Source organism: Camelus ferus, chromosome 14 (assembly GCF_009834535.1).
Source record: "Camelus ferus isolate YT-003-E chromosome 14, BCGSAC_Cfer_1.0, whole genome shotgun sequence".
Taxonomy (NCBI): Eukaryota; Metazoa; Chordata; class Mammalia; order Artiodactyla; family Camelidae; genus Camelus; species Camelus ferus.
In genome coordinates, this window is record NC_045709.1 from 62745136 (window position 1) to 62768027 (window position 22892).

The 22892-nt window shown below is 37.4% G+C and overlaps 1 pseudogene; it reads left to right on the forward strand.

Annotated features, from left to right (window-relative positions):
• LOC102520565 overlaps nucleotides 1–22745 on the forward strand; it is a 48805-nt pseudogene extending 26060 nt beyond the window's left edge.
• The last annotated feature ends 147 nt before the right edge of the window (nucleotides 22746–22892 follow it).

Consider the following 22892-nt stretch of genomic DNA (forward strand, 5'->3'; position numbering starts at 1 on the left):
TGAAGGTATTAGCGTCAGTAACATCAGCCTTATGAATATCTTAGACATGATGCTGCGGTGATGGCACTAGTTATAACAAGGTGTAAAATAGCTATCAGGATCCTATGGCCTATATTCCAGTCAGGTGGGGTGGCACTAGCCAGCCCCACTGCTAATATACAGACTAGTATAGCAAACAAGGAAAGAGGCAAGGGAGCACAAGAGGAGTACATTTAACAGTTTTGTTGAGCTTTTCTCAAGCTTTGGCCATGCTTTGACTAGCCAGCTTCTGGGTGTGGCTAGAGCAGAGCTCGTTGATCTTTTTCTGGTCCTTTTGATCTTGATCTTGAGTGGGTCTCCTGGGACGCTTTCAATTTTTAGGGACCCTTTATCTGAGGTGAAGTCGCTCTCTTAACCCTGGACTGATGGATCCAAGGGATGATTACTGCAACTTTAACAGCTTCCCTGAGCTTTGAGGCCTGTATGCTGTGTGTAGGTTCCAGTGGATGCTCAGTGTCTTTGCCACTTGCTGTACAATTTCTGCCATGAAGGCGGCTCCATTGTTAGACCCAATGGAGATAGGCATTTTAAACCGAGGGATGACATCCCTGAGAAGGGTCTTTATTACTTCTTTTGTTTTCTCTGTCCTGGTGGGGTAGGCTTTATCCACCCTGTGAAGGTGCAGACGAAAACCACCAGGTACTTGTATCCCTTACTGGTCCCAAACTTAGTAAAGTACACTTTTAAATCTTCGAAGGGAGCCAGTTTGTATCGTTGTATTCCCATTGGCCCAGTGGGCCCTTGTTTTGGATTGTCTTGAGCATAGAGCAAGCTGTGTTGGGAGACTGATGCACACAGAGTAGGGAGAGGAGACATCAGGAAATATTACTTTAGGAGGGCCTCCAAAGCCATTTTCCCCATAAGTGTGTCTTCGTGTTGTTGTTGAACTATGCGATAAGCTAGTCGTTCCGGGATGAAAACCCTTCCATCTGTTATGATTCACTGTCTGTCCTTTTTTTCCTTCCCTTGTTCAGCCTGTGCCCACTTGTTTTCATCGTGGCTATATTCTGAGGCAGTGGGTAGCTCTGGTTCTTCCATAATTTTAATTACTGGGTGTTCCCAGGTAGCTGCCTCTCTTGCCTTTTGATCAGCCAGCCTGTTTCCCTGGCTCATAGGGTCTTTTATTTAGTGTCCCTTACAGTGAATAACGGCCACTTTCTTTGGATTCCATACTGTCTCCAGTAACTGTAAAACTTCTTCTTTGTTTTTCATTTTTTTTTTCACCAGTCAAAAGGCCTCTCTCCTTATAGATGGCTCCATGTACATGCAAGGTTGCAAATGCATGTTTGGAATCAGTGTACATATTGACTCATTTTCTTTTTTTCCCTTAGTGCCTGGACCAGTGCCCAAATCTCTGCTCACTGAGCAGACCATCCTGGGGGAAGGGACTCTGCCTTTATTATCACTTGGGTTGTTGTTACAGCATAACCTACTTGCCATTGTCCATCCTGCATGTAAATGCTGCTGTCTGTGAAAAGTTCCAGGTCTGGGTTCTGCAGGGTCTTGTCAGTTAGATCAGGCCTACTCGTATTAAAGTTTTTTTGTTTTTGTTTTTTACAGTCAAGGTCAGACTGCCCTTCCCCCTCAGGCAAATATGTGTCTGGGTTTAAGTTTCGCACAGTCTCTAGACGGACTCTTGGATTTTTACATAGAAGCCCCTGGTAGTGGGTCATCCTTGTGTTAGTTATCCATTTGTAATCTGGGTCGTTTATCAGGGCCAGCACAGAAAGGGGCGCTTTTACATTTAAAGTCTGTCCTAGTGTGAGTTTGTCTGCCTTATTGACCAGGAGGGCTGTGGCAGCGAGGGCCCGTAGACAGGATGGCCATCCTGATGCCACAGGGTCCAGTCTTTTAGACAAATAGGCCACAGGGCGCTGCCATGGCCCCACATTCTGAGTCAGGACTATGAAAGTCCCAATCTGGTTTGGTGTAGGGGCCCGTGTCATGGCCCATCCCTCAATATCCAGTGTGTCCTTGGGGGCTCGGCCTTGCAGCCATTTTCGTACTTCAGTGAGAATGTGTTTCTTCTCCTCTGTATTGAAAAGAGTCAGAAGCAGCTGGCAAACATCTCCTGAGTGGGCCTGTGAAAATGAAAGATAGACTATAAGGTCAATCAGAGCCTGTGGCTTGACAGCCTGATTACAGTAGTCACATAGCACCAAGTAGAAATCATCATGGGTTGAACAGAGACCAAATATTTGCATCTGTTTGTGACAGAGCCCTATGACTGTCCCAGCATCGCTTCAGGACTAGGCAGTGGCCAGCACTCCCCGACAGTTGCCATGGATGCGGTGGCGGCGGCGGCCAATGTGGAGGCTGTGCGGGGGCTGCTGCTGCTGCTGTTGCTGGGTGGCTGTGGCCGCTGCTGCTGTTGCTGGGTGGCTTTGGCCACTGCTCCGCCCACCTCCGCTTGGCGTGGGTCCCCTTGACATCTTCTGCAGCCTGCTCCGACACATTTTGCTCTTTTTCTTTGGAGGGCAGGCCCAAAATTCTGACCGGTTTACCTGTGGCTCTTTATCTGCTATTATTGTGGAAGCTCTTGTTTTTAATTTTACTTAGACCATGGTGTGATAGAAATGCCTGCAGTTTTCCAGAGTAGGAAGGAGTATGATGATGCCAATTGAGAAGGGCTGTAGTGCTAAAGGGTTGGTCGCAGAGAATGGGGTGCCCGGGCCGAACAGTCCCATCTTTCCCAACTTGCTGTGGCCCTTGTGTCTCCTGCAGTGGCATTTGGAGGGCCGGCGGTGCTGGTCTCCTGGCTTGTACAAAGCAGAGTCTCCTTCCTACCGGCTCAGGCTGGGGGCTGGGCTTTGCCTCTGGGTCCTCAGGTTGGGGAGGTGATGACACAAAGGGTGGCAGTGTCTCCAGTGGAACCAGAGGTGTTGGTGCACCGGGGGCATACGGAGGGTGCAGGCACATCTCGTCCTCTGTTTCTCACTGGAAAATAAGCTTTTCTCTCTTTTTGGCCTGGACCAGCTTAGCTGCTAATATCTTACATTGTCCGGGTCCATTTGAGCAGAACCAAATACATGGGGGTAGATTCTGGGGAATATTTAGCCAGGAGTCAATGTAAGGTAGTTGATCTGGGTGGCCTGGGGTTCTGGTGATTATTCGATAGATTGCTCGCACTGTTGCTAGGTCCAAAGTTTCTCCTGAGGGCCACCTGACTCCAAAGGTCAGCCATTTAAGTTTACACAAAGTATGAAGCCTGCCAGGGCTCATTTAAACTCCATAGTTACCTGAGAATTCCGTTTTGGAATTTTTAATCATGCAGTCCAGAACTGTCAGCTTTGATTTAGAGGTTCTCGTTATTAGTTGACAGACTTTATGGCCTATTGCTGTGGGTCTGCTCCTGGCACAGAGGACTGTGATCCCAGTATCTCTGTTTTATTTTTTTAAACCTTGCTGCCTTGCTGGGCCTAATATCTACCTGCTTGGCTGCAAGTGCTCCCAATGAGTTAGGGTTTCATGATAGGTACTTGTCCTTGAGGCTCTCCTGGGCCTGGATGAATTCTAGAGGGTCCGTGCATAAAGCTTTCTCTATTGTCTAAGTTGACAACATATGAGGCTGGGATGGCCGGCCAGTGGCAGAATAAATGGACCAAAAGGGGACCTCAAAAGAGGATTCCAGCCAGTCCTGGGGTAGCTCCCTCTGGCTCAGGTCTTGCCAGCTTTATTTTAGACAGAGGGGCATTACTAAGCCTGGTTTATGAATCGCGACAGGATATTCCGGGGGACTGGTGACAAAGTCACGTCTGAAACTTTTAAAGTAGTCTCGTTTTAGTCCCCAAGTCAAAGGGGTTGTTTACTTATATGCTGTTTTATGTCCTTTTCCCTCCCAGTGTAGCCACCCTGTGTTGGTGTCGCAGACAAGACAAGGGAGTGTTTTCGCTGTGTCCGCCTGGCCATTCCTCTAGTGGGGACGAAGATGCCTCTTAGCTTTGGCGGGTCAGTATAAGCTGCTGGCTCTGATTGGGACCCTACGGGACTGGTACCGCCCTGAGCCATATGAGGTCACCACGGAACCGCAGGTTGGGACTCACTCGAACTCGAACTCCATAGCAGAATGCCGTGGAGCAAAAAAACTCAAGCCTGATCGCATGCTTCACAGGCCACTCATTTACTCACACACACACACACACACAGAGGTTAACAACAGTCCTCCCACCAATTCCCAATATCCTGTTTCCTGTCGTAGGGGATCAGCCTACTCGTCTGTCCACTGGGACAGGACCTGATTCCTGACTGATTTCCCCCATCTGAAATACCGTCAGATGGAGAGCCTGTAGGAGGGGATCAGCCTCCTCTTCTGTCCAATGGGACAGGACCTGATTCCTCCTGGGAGTTCCTACATTGTCCAGACGGACACCTGGTGAGTGTGTCCATCCCTCCATTGAGTCTGGCTCTGGTTGTAGCCCAGCCACTTGGGAAGCCAAGTCGCCATCACGAAAGAGAACCCAGAATACCGTCGGGCGGCGCCACCTCGTTCGCTGCCAGAGTCCGGTCCCCTGGTTGCCCAGAGCCACCAGTCAAGCAGCTCAAGGGGCCAGTGTGGTTGTTTCTCACTGAGGCCTCCAACAATGTTACAGAAATGACAGGCCAGCCAAGGAAGAAGCACCACTCGGAGGGTTGGAGTACTCAGATTTATTATGCCAGCGGGCTCAGAGGGGCTTCTGCTCCAAAGCTCTGAGCACCTCCAAGACGTGCACATGAGGTTTTATAGGGTAAAGTACAAGCTTGGGGTATTCGGCTAATAGGCATGGAACAGCTTTAGCGGCATCATTATCACAAAAGTAGAGGCAGGAAGGCAGCAAACCAATATTTCAAGGCCAGATATGTCTCTTTGAAAATCCAGCTGGCTAGCAAAAAATATGAGCAGGGAATCAGCAAATGGACACTTATTAACTTAGATTTACCAGTTAGCCCAGCAGAACTTAGATCAGTAAACCGACACTTGTTACACTTTGATTTATGAGTTATCTTGTTAGCCCAGCCCGTCTTTTAATTCTCATTGGTACCTATTAAAATCAATCAAGTTTAAACTTGGAAAAATATATCTAATGCTCAACCTAAGAACTTAGTTAAAAAAAAAACAAACCGGTTTGAAAAGCTACATTTGTGTTTTCCATTTCCCCCAAATGGGTTTTAGAGATGCTAATAAAAACATTAGAATAATTAATGATAATTAGGTTGAGTAACTGGAAAAACGAATGTAAAACTGTTGAAAAATTTTTTTCTTAACGAGAAAAAAAAAAGGGGGGGGACTTATCCCAAATGGATAAATATTTTTAGGATATTTTGAATGGGATAAATAAAGTGGACATTTCTGGATTAAGATACAAGGTTTTGATACTACACTACGTAAAGTTTAAAAAAAAAAAAAAAAAAGGCCAAAGAGATGACCTACTGCTCCCGTGTTATGGAAACGACAGGCCAGCCAAGAAACAAGCACCACTCAGAGGGTTGGAGTACTCAGATGTATTATGCCAGCAGGCTCAGAGGGGCTTCTGCTCTGAAGCTCTGAGCACCTCCAAGACGTGCACATTAGGTTTTATAGGGTAAAGTACAGGTTTGGGGTATTCGGCCAATAGGCATGGGACAACTTTAGCAGCATTATCATCACAAAAGTGGAGGCAGGGAGGCAGCAAACATTCCAAAGCTAGCTATGTCTCTTTGAAAATCCAGCTGGCTAGCAAAAAAAAAAAAAAAAAAAAAAAAAAAAAAAGAATAGCAAACCAACACTAATTAACTTAGATTCACAAGTTAGTCCAGCAGAATCAGTATTCTGATACTTAGATTTGTGAGTTATCTTGTTAGACCAGCCTGGCTTTTCCTTCACACCCCAAAATTAAAGTTCAAGCAAGTCCGCTTTATTTACCCCAGTTTAAAATGTATGTATTTATAGGGCTAGAAAAATACATAGAGACTGAGATAATTGATCAATGATTGGGGCAACAGAGCAATTAATCAAATTTAAAAAAGACAAGGGCCTAAGACCTTTGGCTCAAACTTGGGGATCCCAGTGACTTTTATATAAAATTAGATAAAGAGGACAAGAAATAAAAGAAAAAGGCATCTGGCACTCCTTCTAGAAATAAGAATTATTGATTAAACCTAATAAATATTAAAATTAAAGGTAAAAGAGTTAATAAAATTGAGATAAAAGTTGTAAAATTGGTATATTTAAATGGACTTTATATAAACTTCTTGCTTAATTATGTTGTGGGATAGATATGTTTCAATGGAAAAACTCTTCCCTTTCTTGATATTATAAGGCTGGACACATATCTGTCCCTCAGAAAATATTAATTAAACAAACTAAAGGAAACCAGTAGAGTTGCCTCAGCTGTCCAATATAAAGTAAAACTAAAAACTAATATTCAGGGGCTAATAAAAACTAATAAGAGTCTTACCCTGGGTTTAACTTACAATTCAAGGAAAATAGACCTTACTAAATGACTTAGGCAAGCTTCTTAAGACATGGTAAAGTAAATCTTAAAGTTTTAGACATGGAAATTGTTTTTTAGAGCTCTTCTCACTAATACTGAAAAGCAAATTAAGGAGATACAATTGGACCTATGTAACAGAGCAATTATTTGGGGAACTGGAAGCAACTGTCTTTGTCTTGCAGATCAGAAATATATATACAACAAACAGTGACCTAGGACTGAGCCTAATTAGCTCAATGAGATAAAACTTAAGGCCAAAGAAATTTTTGGCATTTTAGAACTCAAAACTCTGACGGGTCCTTCAGATTTTGTCAAGAAATCTTAAACGTCTTTTTCATAAATAGTAATCCTTAGTGATGTGAGCAAGCAAATTCAGCTTACTCCACCTGTTATTTATAAGCAGTAAGTTTATATTGTAATACCTAACTCATAAGTAAGTTTTAAAGTGAAGCTATGAGATCTCTAGCTTTTGTCTGTATATAAGTCTGTGTACACATTATAGATATGAGATACTTCTACTGGTAAAAAAAAAAAAATCAAAATCAAAGACCTCTGCTTAATTGACTAAAAAATAAGAGCTTACAAATTAAATATTTCTAAAATAAAAACTGACTTTCAGGTTCACGTGAACTGGAAAATATTCAATGTTTAATTAATGCTTGGTATTAAGGTTAGTTTAAGTTTGTTCTAATTAATATAGACATATTTAGAGTCATCAATATTAGGTATAATACCCTTACTGTACCTAGGTTTAATGAAAGTCAAATAAGATCCTGTTATATCTGTTGCACATTTGTCACTAATAATAATCTGTTGCACATGTGTCACTAATAATAATTATTATTATAATTATATATAATAATTATTATATATTATATACTAATAATTATTATTAATATTATTATAATGTGGTGTGATAAAATTTTAAGTAAATTAAATCCAAATGAGATGAGACCTTTTGAGTATATTCTTGAAAAATATATTTTTAAAAATGTATGCTTAAAATAATCTCTAAATACTTGGTACCTTTAAATTATAGAGTTATGCTAAATTAAGTTAAATGATGGGAGTTTATTAAATAGCTATGCCATTTTCAGATAAAATAAGATTGAAATACTAATTACTTAACATTTGTATTCCTCTTACAGAGAAATTAAAGGTGTTTAGAAATATTAAATGGTTTGTGCCACCCTGAAATATTCTCTACTATTAAGGAAAACATCTCAGTATCCTAGGAAAGTAAGATAAATGTGTAAAGGAAGGTATAAGGAATGGAATTATATTTTGTTAATGGAAAATAGTGACTTTGTCCTGAAGCTGGTTACTTCTGAATGCAAGAGAAAATAAGGGACAAAGTAATACGCATATAGAAAGTTGTGCAGGACTTGTGGAATAGGAACCCTGAGGAAAGGTTTTTGTAAATGGTCATGATTGGATAAGTTTAGTATAAATTCGGTCAAAGTAAATGAATCTTAGATGTAAGCTGGTACGAGACTAGATTTCATTTTCTCTCTATTAAGAGGACAAAATTATCTTAAAATGTTAATCTGCCTTAAGTAACAGATTATAAATCTACTTATACTCCTTAAGTGATCGGTTCTGCCTTAACCTTTGAAATATTTTCTTATTAATGAGTAAGTACAACTTTACAGTGATCTGTACTTTTATCTGACCAAGTGTTTTGAAACCTTTTAACAAGCTTCCCAAATATCAATTTCTGATTAAAGTTCTGTTGATCTCCCATTAATTTTGAAATGCTACAGAGGGCCCCTGAAACATCCTAAAGAGAGATTTTAAAGTAGTAAGTTTCATGTGGTATGTTAAATAACATGGGAAGTATTGTCAAATGAATAATAAATTTTTCTAGGTTATATTGTATGAGAAAATATTATTAATATAGATATTTTAGAAATGATATGGACTCCCTAGAATTCTGGTGTATCTGAAATGTTACCAGTCATAATTCTGGTTATTGTGACCAGGTTTCTTTATCGATTACAGGGTAATGGCATTTATCCATGCTTTTAAATCTTTTGTCATTTATAGACAGTTAATTGTTTTATTCTGATGATTTTGCAAAATGCTTTCTCTTCAAGGTGATTTACTGGTTTCTAACAAATTTCAAACTATAGCACTGAACTAAACTGGGTAAGACATTTTAAAGTTCTAAAGAAAAGTCTGATTTAATAAAACTGTTAACAAAAGGAATAGTTACATGGGACTGAGTAAACTGATGAATATGGTTATAATTTTTGATTTTGCCTGAAATACTACTGGCTTTTAACCTGTTTCCCAGACATAAAGAAATTCTTCTCCTTAAGCTAGTTATGATTCACAGCAAGTTGATGAATTATACCTATGTAAGCAGACTTGGAACAGTTATCTTTTCTCTCTATCTGATCCCTCCAGAGACTGGAAATTCTTAGGTCCCCAGTGGATCTATCAGATAAATTAGGAAGATCATCTCCTAATAGATATAGAAATCTCAAGGTATTTTAAGGACCTTAAAGAGAAAACAACTTACCTAAATCTGTAAGTCTAATCTATGACAAGCCCTTGACATGGCTTTCCTGGCCTTGGGAAACCTAATTAACATTCTAGCCTGAGACTCCTTATTGAAAGTTCTAACACAGCCAATTTAAAAGAGCCTATATGATCAAATAATCAGACTTGTAAACAAATTAATCTTTATTTGAATATATTTGATAAAAATGAAGGTAACTTTAGAGAAAAGAAGATTATATGTTAGTGGACATCAAATTCTAGTTTTGTTAACTGAGGTCTATATTTACTAAGACACTTTCCAGATCATTCCCTGCTGTTATGATACATTGCTGCAAAGTTTAATTGAATTGTTAAAAGGATACTCCAGGTTTCTTTCTGAAGCTCAGTAATCTATCCTTGGGTAAATATCAGATGTCCCATGACCTGCAACCAGGGGATTATACATACTGAAACAGGCATGACTTAGAAAACTGTCTCAAACCTGAATGGAAGGACCCTTTATCAGGTACTCTTAACTAGACCATGCACAGTGAAAGCTAAAGGAAATTGAGTTTTGGGTTAATTTCCAGTCCAAAAGAGCCCCTGCAGTGGACTGGCCTGTAAAGTACTGGTCACCTTCAAACAATACTCAAGTGGAAAAAAAGCTACTAGTCTAGGATGAGAGGAAGACATCTGAGGTAGACAGCTGACCCAAGACACCGGGCCAGGCCGGTATACCAATTACCTTGATAATTGCTCACATCTTTGATTATGAACTAATCCAATTGTTAGGTTTATGGTAAATTACCTACGTCTAGTACTTCTGTATTACCTTGATGTGTTTCCCTACTCCAAGGCTCTAACTAGATAGCCCTCAGAAAAGTTTATTCTAAAAAGAAATGATAGTTCTGTTTAGGCCACTATTGATATTACAAGCTGGGAGACCTCATGTGGCCAATTAATACCTGCTCTGAGCCTGATGGTAAATATGAATTTTCTTATAAGATCACTCAAGCTCAATCAGAAACACAAGCAAAATTTTAACCCCAAAATATAACTTTTCAACTATTAAATCTTTACTCGTGACTTTATTAACGTTACTAGCTGTATTACTGATATCCTGTCTATTTTATAAGATTGTTGTCTCTTACATTTCCCAATATGTAACTAGGCCTACAACAAGATTGATGATGGCTAAACATATTGAAGAAATGTATAAAATTATAACCCTGCATAAAATAATTGTAATAGTGTGATTCTAGCTATGGGAATGAGCAAAGAGGGGTAAACATTTCCTGGATCATAATAGATTAGTAAGACAGGTGATTCAGAGAAATTTTAGTATTAACGGGGCCTGATGAAAAACCTAACACCTTGAGTGGCATGTCAACAGATTCTTCACCTTAACTAGGAATGAGACTTCCTAGCACCGTGGGACAAAATTGGGCATGAAATGTCTTCCAACATATTGGTCAAATTTAGGACTAAGGGGGAGCACTGTGAGGGAAAATACTGCAATGTAAATTAAAATATTGTAACCATATCAGTAAGCAAAGAATGCTGAAACCAAGTCATGAGCAGCTGCCACCACCCCCCAGCAAGGACAGGCCTACAGCCCAGCCTCTGCAACCACTCACAATGGTGCCCTCTCAGTGGACTTAGAATAAGAAAGGACAGGATACTGGCCCTAGTTAGCTAGATGCTTGTCAAAGAATGAATTCAGTGAGCCCAAATGTTTGCTTCCTCCCATACATAGAAAAGAACTAAATTCTTTAACTTGAGATTCCTGGCTTTATTTAGATAACAAGCAACTTTTTATTGTTCCAACTACCTTGCCTTTGTTGTAAAGCTCCTTTATGTCTTAGCTCCTCCCCTACAGCTTTGGAGCAGTCACTCAGAGTAATCAGAGATGCCGTCATCCTGGCTCAAGTTCTCCCACCAAATAAAATATAACTCTTAACTTTCAGGCTGCGCATTTATTTCAGTTGACTAAAATACAGAATCTGGTGACTGGCAGGAAATAATGTCACTGGTGGGGGTGTTCCCAACAATGTTGTATCTGTAAAACTCTGTAATTATACAAACTTGTTCTTCACATTGTCAACATCTTATATTAAGTTGGAGGATATCAGAGATTCAGCAAAGTGCATTCAGACACTAACGTAAGCAACTTAAAGACAAATAGCATAAGGGGCAAATAGTTCTTGTTTATAAATATGAGAAAAGGTAAGTCTGTGAATGCATTTTTTTTATCTATACCTGTCTACTTGAAGGAACATTAAAGTGTTTACAGTAAGGATGCCAATAAAGTAAGGTGAAAAACTATTGAGAAAATAATATATAAGAGCTCAATATTAAATAGGAAGGGAGAAGTCATATTTGATCTCTGACTAAGTACACATTTCATATTTCCTCCCTCCCAAATAACTAATGAATTAAATTTTCATAATATTTATTACTTATATAGTTAAATGATTTACATTACTTGCTTCAAATGAATACCACTCCTTGGAAAATGGCTGAAATCAGCATTGTAGATGGTGAAGAAGTACTTGCAACATTTAATTAGCATATATTGAATAACTGAGACAGCTTTTTTGTTGTTTCTGTTTTTTAAGGACTTAACGTTATCTTGGTGTTAGCCCATATTTTATAACTTCATGTTGTGTTGGATAATTGGAGGATCAGTTTGTTTTCTGTTTCTCATCATATACGTCTTTAAACTGTAGAGCAGATTATTCTTTTTGCCGTAAGATTGATGAACTGTTTTACATAATTAAAATTAAGGTGAACTCTGTCGGTTTAAATAAGAGTAGGGAGCATAGAAATGGTTAGTTTTTACTAATTTGTAGAGTAGGGGTTACTATCATTGCATTCTATTTTGCATTTTGAGAACTACTAATTATTTACTGTACTGAATACAAGTCTTTTGAGAGAAATTTTGTAGAAAAAGAACACTGTTATCTTATATTAGAAATTTAGTCATCCAGTTGACTCACTATAATCTAATTTGAAAAGATTAGATTAGAAGTTAACTCAGTAAATGTTTCCAAATTTAAAAATACATTTGTCATTGAGAATTTAGCTGAGGAAATAGAAGTAAGTTATGTTTAAGCAATAGTAAATAATCCACATATGATTGGGTTAAAGTAAACAAAAACTAAAAATAATTTAAAAAGTCCTCAGTGTCTTTAACTCAAGAGGGCAAATCTCATGTATGAAAGGAATATTGGTAGGCTTGCCCCTTGGGGGACTTCTGGAAACTGCAGGAAAATGAATTACCTTTGTGGCACTGCATCATTTGTTGAGTTTTTGAATCATTGTCATCTAATCTTTTCTGAATCATATTGAAGTCATCCTTAACTCAGGACCCAGAATTCCTAGTGTTTAAGAGACTTGTGAATTAAGAGTTTAAAGCCGTGTCATCTTGTTTTCTTCATTCATTTATTCATTTATCTGTCAAAATGTTTATTTATAATTTATAGTGGAAAATGTCATTCTAAGTGAAGTAGCCAGAAAGCTAAAGAAGAATACCATATGAGATCTCTTATACATGCAATCTAAGGAAAAAAAAAAAAAAGAAAGAAAAAGGAAAAGACAAATGAACATAAAAACAAAACAGAAACAGACTCATAGACATAGAATGCAAACTTGTGGTTGCCAAGGGTGGGGGTGGAAAGGGATAGACTGGGAGTTCAAAATTTGTAGATACTGACAGGCATATGCATAATAGATAAACAAGATTATACTGTATAGCACAGGGAAATATATACAAGATCTTGTGGTAGCTCACAGCAAAAAAAAAAAAAAAAAACGTGACAATGAATATATATATGTTCATGTATAACTGAAAATTTGTGCTCTACACTGGAATTTGACACAACATTGTAAAATTATTATAACTCAATAAAAAATGTTTAAAAAAAAGTGCCAGTCATGTGTGTGTGAAGTGCTGTGCTAGGTAAGGTGCTTACAGTGACCAAAGAACACAGATCTTGTTGCCTGCAGCACTTCCTAGGAATTTAAGAAATTCTAAGCCTAACTTATCCTGAAATGTGACTTATCTTGCTGTTTCATCTCTGTTAAGGTCTTCAGGTCAAGTTACTCTTGGAGACACTTGTTCTGTAAGTACCAGCTGGATAGTTGCTATTCCTTCTGGGGAATACCAGCTCAATCAGATTGCACTAAACCCAACTGGCACCTTCCTCTATGCAGCTTCTGTAAATGCGGTCAGAATGTGGGATCTTAAAAGGTAGAATTTTAAAGGAAAATGTATTTCTTGTCTACGACAATTGTATTTTTTCATTCATCATTAGTTCATGTGAAATCTAATTTTTGTAACCCCAGATGTTAATATAAACTCTTAGGCTTTTCTGTTGAATACAACACTCCTAAATATCTCTACTGCCCTCATTAGCAAACTCACAATTTTCCTTTCTTTAATCTCCATTGCTGGGGAAAATGTATATGAAGGAAAATAGCCTTTCTTAATATATGTCTAAAAGTTGTATTATTTACTAGGAAGAGACAAAGATTCTCATCCTAACTGCATCAGTACCTTTGAAATAATTATTTTTTGTAACATCAATCATGCATCTTATATCTCAGATTTTTCAGTTTATAAACTTTACAACTTTGCACATAAATCCTCATAGGATTTTGGTCAATATGAAATAATATATGTAAAAGATGAAGTATTAAGAAAATGAAGTGAGTAAAGAGAGAAAAATGATAAATTGAAGTATGAGCTTTTATTCTTCATTTGAGTGTTTGTTTTAGTTCTTTAAATTTTGGCAGCAAGAGAATATTTATTAGTTAACAAATATTTAGTCAAGATCAATTACGGCAGACACTGTACCAAAACTGTGGTAGGTACTGGGGATAAAGACTAAGCCAGACAAACGTGGGGTCCGCCTTCTTAGAACTCATCTCGTAATGGAGGATAAAGGCCACTGAACAAGCAATTACAGGATAGTGAGTTCAGCCTGCAATTCAGGAAATTCAGATAATAATCCAACCTAGAAGGAATTTGTTATTGGTAAATAAAAGGGAAACTTATTTTAGAAATTTTGAGAATAACTAGTTATAACTTGTAATATTTTAATGCATGACTGAGAAAGTATAATAAACCTAATTTATATATAAACAAATGAGAGAGAAAGAGAAAGAAGAAACACAGTCCTGAGTACTGTTTTAAAAATAAAAAGTAGAAAAATAAAAGAGTGCTTGTATAAGAAAATTAGGAAAGAGATGAAGACTTGGTTTATTCTTGAAGATATTAAACTTGTAGTCAGAGCACTGTGGAGGAAGAAACTTAGTTATAACATGAGGCAGAAAAGATCAGCTTTTGAAAATCTTTACACTTTCTTTTCTACTGAAAAGTTAGATCCTTTGAAACCTGCCTGATTTCAGCAACATGATTAAAAGCAGATTCATCTTAACAAAGTAACTAAGAAAAGAGTTGTCAAGAAATGATAATATTCTGAAAGCCAAATAAATCTCTGCATTCCAGCAGCTTGACCTGAGGCAGGACTATGAGACAAAAGTTCACTGTCATCCCCTGATAATTGACATCATGTGTCAATTTCTACCAGTCAGATATGTTTGTGGTCATCTTCATATCTTTAAAATAACTAATGAAATGGACTACCTATTTCCAGGTGTACATGTATACACACGTAGTGCCCATAAGTGTACGTGTATATGTGTATACATGTGTATATAAGATGGGTGTACATATATGTGTATGTGTATGTGTGAAAATATATGTGTGTAATAAAATAATCTTACTTTCTTCATATTGTTATTTTCTAGTTTTATCAGTGACATAGTTGTTTTAATTGAATTTCACATTGGGCCTGATAACATCAGTCATATGTCTATAACATGTGCAGGCATTTAACAGGCTAAAGTGTACCTAGACTTAGGTGGAGCTAAAATTAACATGTAGCAAGCTTTTGGACTTTTGATGCCTTTTTGTTTACTACCTGAATGACATTAGTCACTTTGGAATAACTTGTTTAGGACTTCTGACACTTCCATCATAGTTTGGCCATTTTTTGAATGTTAATTTGAACAGAATTGTATAGAGGTAGAGTTCAATCAGAAGAAAATGAATGAACAGTTTTATCAAAGAATATAGATTATTTTTGTTGAGGCTTAGCCTTAGCATGCTAGGAACTATTTCCAAAGAAAATTATTTTTCTTTTTTTTTTAAAGGTTTCAATCAGGTAAGTTAGTGGGACACCTAGGCCCTTTTATGTGTCTTACTGTAGATCAGATTTCCAATGGATAAGATTGAATCATCATCGGCTCCAAGTATTATTACATCAAAGTGTGTAAAATAGAGTTGTTGAATTATAGCCTTCTATTAAATGATAGGTTTAAAGTATTTGGATACACCTAGGACTCTTTTCTCTTAATCAGTTCTCTTTTTTCTCACTTCTAGCCTTTGCTTTTTTTTCCTGATCTTCCTCACTCATAGTTCCTGATTTTGTTGTCTTATTATTTATACATATATGATCACTTTTCATAGAAGATAGGTTGGGAGGGATTTTAAAGATTTCTTGGCTCAGTCATCCAACTGCTCCTTAAGTCCCATCATCACCATCTTTTATACTGAACATATTATGGTCTTCAGGTTTTATGCAAGTAGCAGGTAAGATGAGGAGAGATGCACAGTTTGATTCTGGAGATGTTAAGTATGAGGATTTCCTTGTGAAGCCCAGTAGGCCATCTGAAAGGCAAGTCCAGGGCTCAAGATAAGTTATAAATGTGTGTTTCAGAGTCAGTGAAATAGAAGCAGGTATTCAAGGAGTTAGAGTAGTTGACATGGCCAAAGGAGCAAGAAGTTGACATGACTCAGCCTTGGGGAATCCTACAAGAACCAACAGAAATAAAAGAGGATACAGTGATAAAGAGAGCTAGGAAGCATGTAAGTGCTCCTTTTTAAGGAACTTTGATTAAGAGATGAGAAATGGGATAGTGACTTGAGAAGAGAATGGTTAAGGGGAGAGGGTCTTGTATTCTATAGACTTGAGCATGCTTAAATGCTTAAGAGGTGGGCTCAGTGGAGAGGGAAAGTGTGAACAGAGAAGGGGTGGCAACTGATGCATCAGACCAAAAAAGAGTCAGATCAAAGGTGTGAGCCTTGGAAAGAAGTAAGTACACTTTAGCAGCTGAAAAGAAGGGATGGGTAAGAGAATGTCTGAGGATAAAAGCAAACTTTTGTAACTGGAAGGAGGGTCCAGAAAGTATTTTTGATCACACTAGCCTTTGCAGGACATCACCAGGTCAACAGCTGAGAGAGATGAGGGCAACTGAGGGGAGTGAAAATTTCTGAATAGCAGCTCTGGGTTATTTGAGATGACCACCAGGATCACAGAGCTACCTAACAGTGTTGAATTAACCATCATATCACTTATTTGAATTGCAACTGGATTGACATACAGTATTTTTATTATTGAACATACCATTTGTGTACTCATACATGAAAAAAGTTGTTGCCTTTAAAAGCCTAATATGTAAGCAAAAGTAATGTGAAAATAAGGCTCAGGTTCATTCTGAGTCATTCATAGCAGGGTTTTTTAGTTAACTTAGTAAAATATCACAACAAAACAAATCATGTCTGGTTTATATACATCTCATATTTTTCTATGAATGAACACATATAGGTACTTATTTGTAATTTAAATAGGATGACTGCTTTCTTTCTGCTTTTATTTAGATGTTTGATGTAACTGAAGGGATTCTTGGAACTGTGAGTCCCATCCACAATTTCGAGCCCCCTCATTATGATAGCATTGAAGTGCTAACCATACAAGGGGATAAACTATTTAGTGGGTCCAGAGACAATAGAATCAAGAAATGGGATCTGGCTCAAAAAGACCTTCTACGGGTAATACATGGGATATATTGGGTTCTTCAAAGCTACCAGTATTCTCTATAAGAACCTGAAGAGCCTCTAAGTAGAATTTCATCATTTAAGGATGATTATCAGCCAGGGCTTCCTCTTCAAGAGTGTTTCATTGTCATGCACCAGAGTTATTAATTATGAAAAGGGTGACATTCAGCATTTAATGATAACCTCTTAGATAAGAGGTGAATAGTCCTTGATAAGAATTGGAAAATCTGGGATTGCCCTATGCATTTGCTTACTATTTAAAATCAGTCTCAGAGTAAAGCAGTTACAGTTTCTCATTTTGTTTTGTTTTTGCTTTATATATGCACATTCCAAAGAATACTAAGCGCAGCTGAAGTCAGAGCAGTGTAAATGATGCCTCCTCTGCAGGAGCATGTTCATAACTCCAAGAGTGGTGCTTCTCTCATTTCCTGTAGAATAATGGTTGGGTTGAAGTGCTTTGTCAGTACAATCAAATATTGGTGGCTTTCCCTAATTCCCAGAGGAAGAAATTAATTGACAGATGAAATTGTTCTTGAGTTCAAGCATTTCCTTCTATCTGTCTGGGTGCATTTGTTCTGCTGTTGCTGTCACTTTCCTGCTGACAACCAGATGAAAAGCAAATAAACAAGTAGCATGAGTGTCAATAGAAAAAACCTGGCAACAGATACATACATTGCATTCTAACACTTTTCTTTTATAGATATACATTCTTGGATGCAACGTTTATATTATGCATAGAAATATATTTATGCATAAAATGTGGTCATAATGTCTGAGCTTATAATTGTCTACTCATTTTGAAATGTACAGGTTAGCTCCAGCCTTCAACAGAAAGCTTTAGGCTTCTATGTTCTTGTTCAAAATTTAAGGCAGTGATTTTGAGATAATCCTTAGAGACTACATACCAGGTTATAGTTTTCAAACTTGCATGAAATACACATTAGGGAAAGGTGAGATATTAACTCCTCTGTAGAGGAAGTGGTATTTGAAAAATCCTGTGTACTTTCCAGGTCTTTTAGATTCTATATATTTTTAATATTCTAGCCCTTTAATACTGATAACACTGATGCTAACTAGTGATGCAAATTGAAGAACAAATTATAGATTTATTTCTTTAAGTCACTAAGAGTGATTGCATACAAAATTATTTTTATAGTTTCCAGGCCAATTCAGTGTTTCAAATATTGAATTTTGTCAGTAAAAATTTTGTAACTTGTTTTCATATGAAACCAGTTCAGAAGGCTCCTCTTATGCTGATAATTTTTCTTTTTTTCTCTCAGCAAGTTCCAAACATACACAAGGATTGGGTCTGTGCCCTGGGAATGGTGCCAGGCCACCCAGTTTTGCTCAGTGGCTGCAGAGGGGGCAGTTTGAAACTCTGGAACATGGATAACTTTGTGCCAGTCAGAGAGATGAAAGGTCATGATAGCCCCATCAAAGCCATAGGTGTTAATTCTACCCACATTTTTACTGCAGCTGAGTAAGTTTTTCCTGTGTGGTCATTCTCTACATTGGTTGCTTGTGTTCAGATTTAATAAATGCTCTAAGTTGTCAGTATCTGGGAATGTAGGACATGTGAAATCCTTCTTTTATTACATTTACTCTAATGGCTGTTCATACTGTCTTATTTCTATTTTCTGAAGTCCACTGTGGGCACAGAGTTCGGGCTCCCCAGTTTACATGATAATAGTGTTAGTCCTGTGTCAGTTCTCTGCCTATACTGGGAAGTCTCCTGCCAGATGCTCCCCTGGTGATTTCAATTTTTTTAATCATTCATAGGTGACTAATTTTTAAGTTTTTTTTTTTTCCCAGAAAGGTAACAAACTTACCATTCTTCATATTTAGAATAAATTATTAAAAAAAAAAAAAAACCTCTTTTTACCTCTCCCACTTTTAAAACACATGGTGTTAAAATTTGCTTCCTCACTCTTAGGATGGCTGGATTGATTAGTTTATTTGCTCATTCCTGATGACTTTCCTGTGTGCCAGGCACTGTCCTAGAATTTTGGGAATAGTGAAGTGAACAAAATATAAACAAACCCCAGTTTTATTCTAAGGAGATGAAAAGAAAATAAGTAAAATGTGTCAGATGGTGATAGGTGCTATGGAGAAAAATAAAGCAAGGAGGAGAGTATTTGGGGGGGCGGGGGGAATTACACAGTAAGAGTGGTCAGTGAAGGCCTCACTGAGAAAGTGACACAAGAATGTGCTTGAAGGAGGTGTAGAGATGTGACCATAAAAATGACATCATATGTACATAAGTACTTTGGAAAGGAAAGCATATGTACTATAATGTGAGGTGTTTATCTCCTTCAAATAAAATGTCATTTCTCCTGAATATCAATCTTGAAAATCTCCCTGTCATTTGTGAACCAATTATGTTACTTAATTAACTTGAGAACCTTCTTGATTCTTTTATCCTAAGTGCATGATAACCCTAATTTTATTTTGAAGCCTCTGTCATATTTTTGTGGTGTCTCTTATTTGTGATGTTTTCAACAAGTCCCTCTTTTCATTTAGATTTGCTTTCTCTCATCTTTAAAGAACATCAGAGCAAATTTATTTTGTGTTTTTCTAAGGTGCTTACTTTTGGTGCTTCATTGATGCAATTTCCAAGATACATTACTTTCTTAAGAGTCACCACTTTTTTTATCTTGTTGTGTCCTTGACAATTTACTGGAAATAACTTAATATCCCTCAAAGTTGTAGGACACTCAAGATAAGACTATAAAAGAATTGTGCATCACTGAAGTCTGTCCAGTGGGGTGTGAGGATGCTGTAGTACCTCTCTTCTATGATCCAGTTTTATTTTTGAAGAACTGAAATTTCCCTCAGTTTACTCCTGGTGCATCAGATGCAGACACACTTACCACATAACTTCAAATCAGGAAAATAGACAACAAAATCAGAAGAGCTATTTTCAAATTAGTTCTACATATTTGTTATTTAACAAACATGTGTTTAGGGCTTAGTATCTGCCAGGCATTATTTTAAGTACTTTCAGGCATTAACTCATTTTGTCTTCATAAGAACTCTAGAAGGTGAGCATTATTATCATCCCTATTTTACAGGAGGGAAAACTGAAGCACTATATAATTCAAAGTCTTTGTGTAAGTAATCCCATCATATCTGATTTCTGGATCTCTTGTCATTGATTTTTCTTATGATTATGGGTCTCATTTTTCCTCCTTTTTTCTGTCAAGTAATATTTTATTGAATGTTGAACATTACAGTGTTGTGTTTGAGTATCTGGATTTTATTATATTTCTTTAAAGAGTGTTGGGCTTTTTTTGTTGTTAAGTTGCTTGCGGCTCAGCTTCATCTTTCTGAGACTTGTATCGAGCTCTTCTTGGATTTCTACTGACTGTCTTGGATGTTTGATGATACTCTCTACTTTACTGCTCAGAACCTGAGCATCTCACAGCCCTCAGTCAACCCCGGGAGTTGTTTGACTTATACTTACTAGTAATTGGTTTTTGGTCTGGCCTTATAGTCTTCACTCATGTGCAGCTTTGCCTTCTGTCAAAGACATTAGAGGCCCTCTGTGTGTATTTACAAAATTTTTTTTCCTGTAGCTCCATAGTTGTTTCTGCATGCTCTCTCCTCTTCTCTATTTGGTCTTACAAATCCCAATGACTTCATACTTCCCAGATGTTTCTCACTATCTCTTCAACTCCCATTCTGTGATTTTTCTGTTTGGTTCCCCCCCCACCTCCACTGTAGTCTGGAAAGGACTTCCAGGACAAGAACCAAGCCCATCGCAGAGCTTACCTTCTCTGTTTCCCTTTTCTCAGGGATCCCAAGCTTGAACTACCCATTGCCCAGTGTCTGAAAATAGTTGTTTCATAGATTTTGTCAAGTTTTCACCTTGTTTACAACAGGAGAGAGAAACTAGCACAAGTTTTTCTGTTACGACTAGTAGTGGTGATCATCTTACATTTCATACGCCAAAAATTGAACTCCCAACCTTCCTGAGGCTCACTCTGTAGCCTTCTCCATCTCAGTCAATGGCTTCTCTGTCTTCTCTGTTGCTCAGATCAGAAACTTTCATTCCTCCTTTTCTTTCACACTCCGTATCCAAACCATCAGCAAATTCTGTTGGTGTTGTACCTGTAAATTACATATAGAATCTGACCAGTTCTCACCATGTCTTTTGCTGCCTCACTGAACCTAGTCACCATCAGCTCCTGGATGACTACAGCAGCCTCCAAAACAAGGTCCCTTGTCCATGTGTGGTCTATTCTCAGCACAGAGGCCAGAGTAATTTTTTTTAAAACACAAGTCAGATCAGGTTTCTTCTCTGCTGAAAAGCTTGCAGTCATTGCCCACTTCCTGTAGAGACAAGCCCATACTGGACCTGACCCTCTGAGCATATGTTCTCTCTCATGTCACCTTCTAGTGCCTTCTGCTGGGATCCTTCTCTGACAACACCAATCTCCTCTCTGTTGGTCTTTGAACAGAGCAGGGTCACTCCAGCCTTAGGGCATTTGCCTTGGCTGATCTCTTTGACTGGAATGCTTTGCTTTCAGATCTTCTTCTAAGTTCTTTCTTCCTCAAAAAGAATAATCTTGCCACTTTATTTAAAATTGTGATCTCTTCTATGACCTGATACTCCTGCTCCCCTTTGCCATGCTCTTTTATTTTTCAATAATATTTATTACTTTCTAATAAACTTTATAATCTAATTATTTATTGTGGTTTATTGTCCATCTCCTTTTGCTAGAATGTATGATCTATAAAGGCAGAAAATTCTTTTTTAAATTTATTTGTTTATTTTATGTTTATCCCAGGCACCTAAAATAGTGCCTAGAGCACAGCAACTTCTCAATGAAAATGTGTTGAGTAGATGGTTGAATGGGATAAATGAAATGGACAAATGGGTGGATGAATGAGCATAGCCCCTTACTGTTTTCAACATACATGTGCTGTGTGGGTTGTTGAGATTATTATTTTCCCGAGTTTTACTGAGATATAATTAACATATAGCACTGTATAAGTTTAAGGTGTACAACATAATGATTTGACTTACATGTATAATGAAATTATTACCATAATAAATTTAGTTAACATCCATCATCTCATGTAGATACAAATAAAGGTAAAAAAAAGTGTGTTTTTTATTCCTGTGATGAGAACTCTTACAGGAGAGAAGATTATTGATTAAGAACTAGAAACCTTAGATTCTAGGCTCGGATCTGTGCTCCACTGTGCTACATTGGACAAGTCACTAAACTTCTTTTATCCTTGAAATGGACCGCATATCATTTGAAATGCTTTTTAACATAAAATTACATGGCAACTCTTTCTTTTTGGCTTTGGATTTATTAGGAAATTAGAGAAAAGCAACACTGCCTTTTTAGAGCCACAAGAGACATGGTAGAAAAATGTGACTGTCTAATGACTGGTCCCCAGTACCCACATGTTGGGTGAACAAAAATAAGTAAGCCTTTGATAATAGGAGCTATTTTAAATTTAATTATTATGGGTAACTGTTTGATATACTTCTAGGACAATGTATATTTTTACTTACATATATTAAAGACCTTTTCAGAAAATGTTTCCATGATAAGTAATTCTGAGAATTTATTTCTTTATCTTTCCATTTTTTTACATGTTCATTTTTAATTTATTATTTTGTAGTGATCAAACTGTGAGAATTTTGAAGGCTTGAAATTTGCAAGATGGTCAAATGTCTGACACAGAAGACCTGGGGGAAGATATTGCCAGTAATTAAACATGAATGAAGATAGTCATAAACTGAATACTGTGATAATACTCTGTGTTCTTTATGGAAAATGTTGTCCAGCATTTACTATGCAAATTTGTGAATGGGATTAACTGGGAAATATATCTGAGTCCAAATGTTGAATATAAATATTATTCTAATAAAATTGTGTACTATCCTGTGTGCTTAATTTTAATATCTATCAAAGTGTGTGTATCTTATAATTGATATAATGCTTGATTTACACTTTTTTTAATCATGGCTGGATTTTTGTGCTTAGCTATTAAAAAAT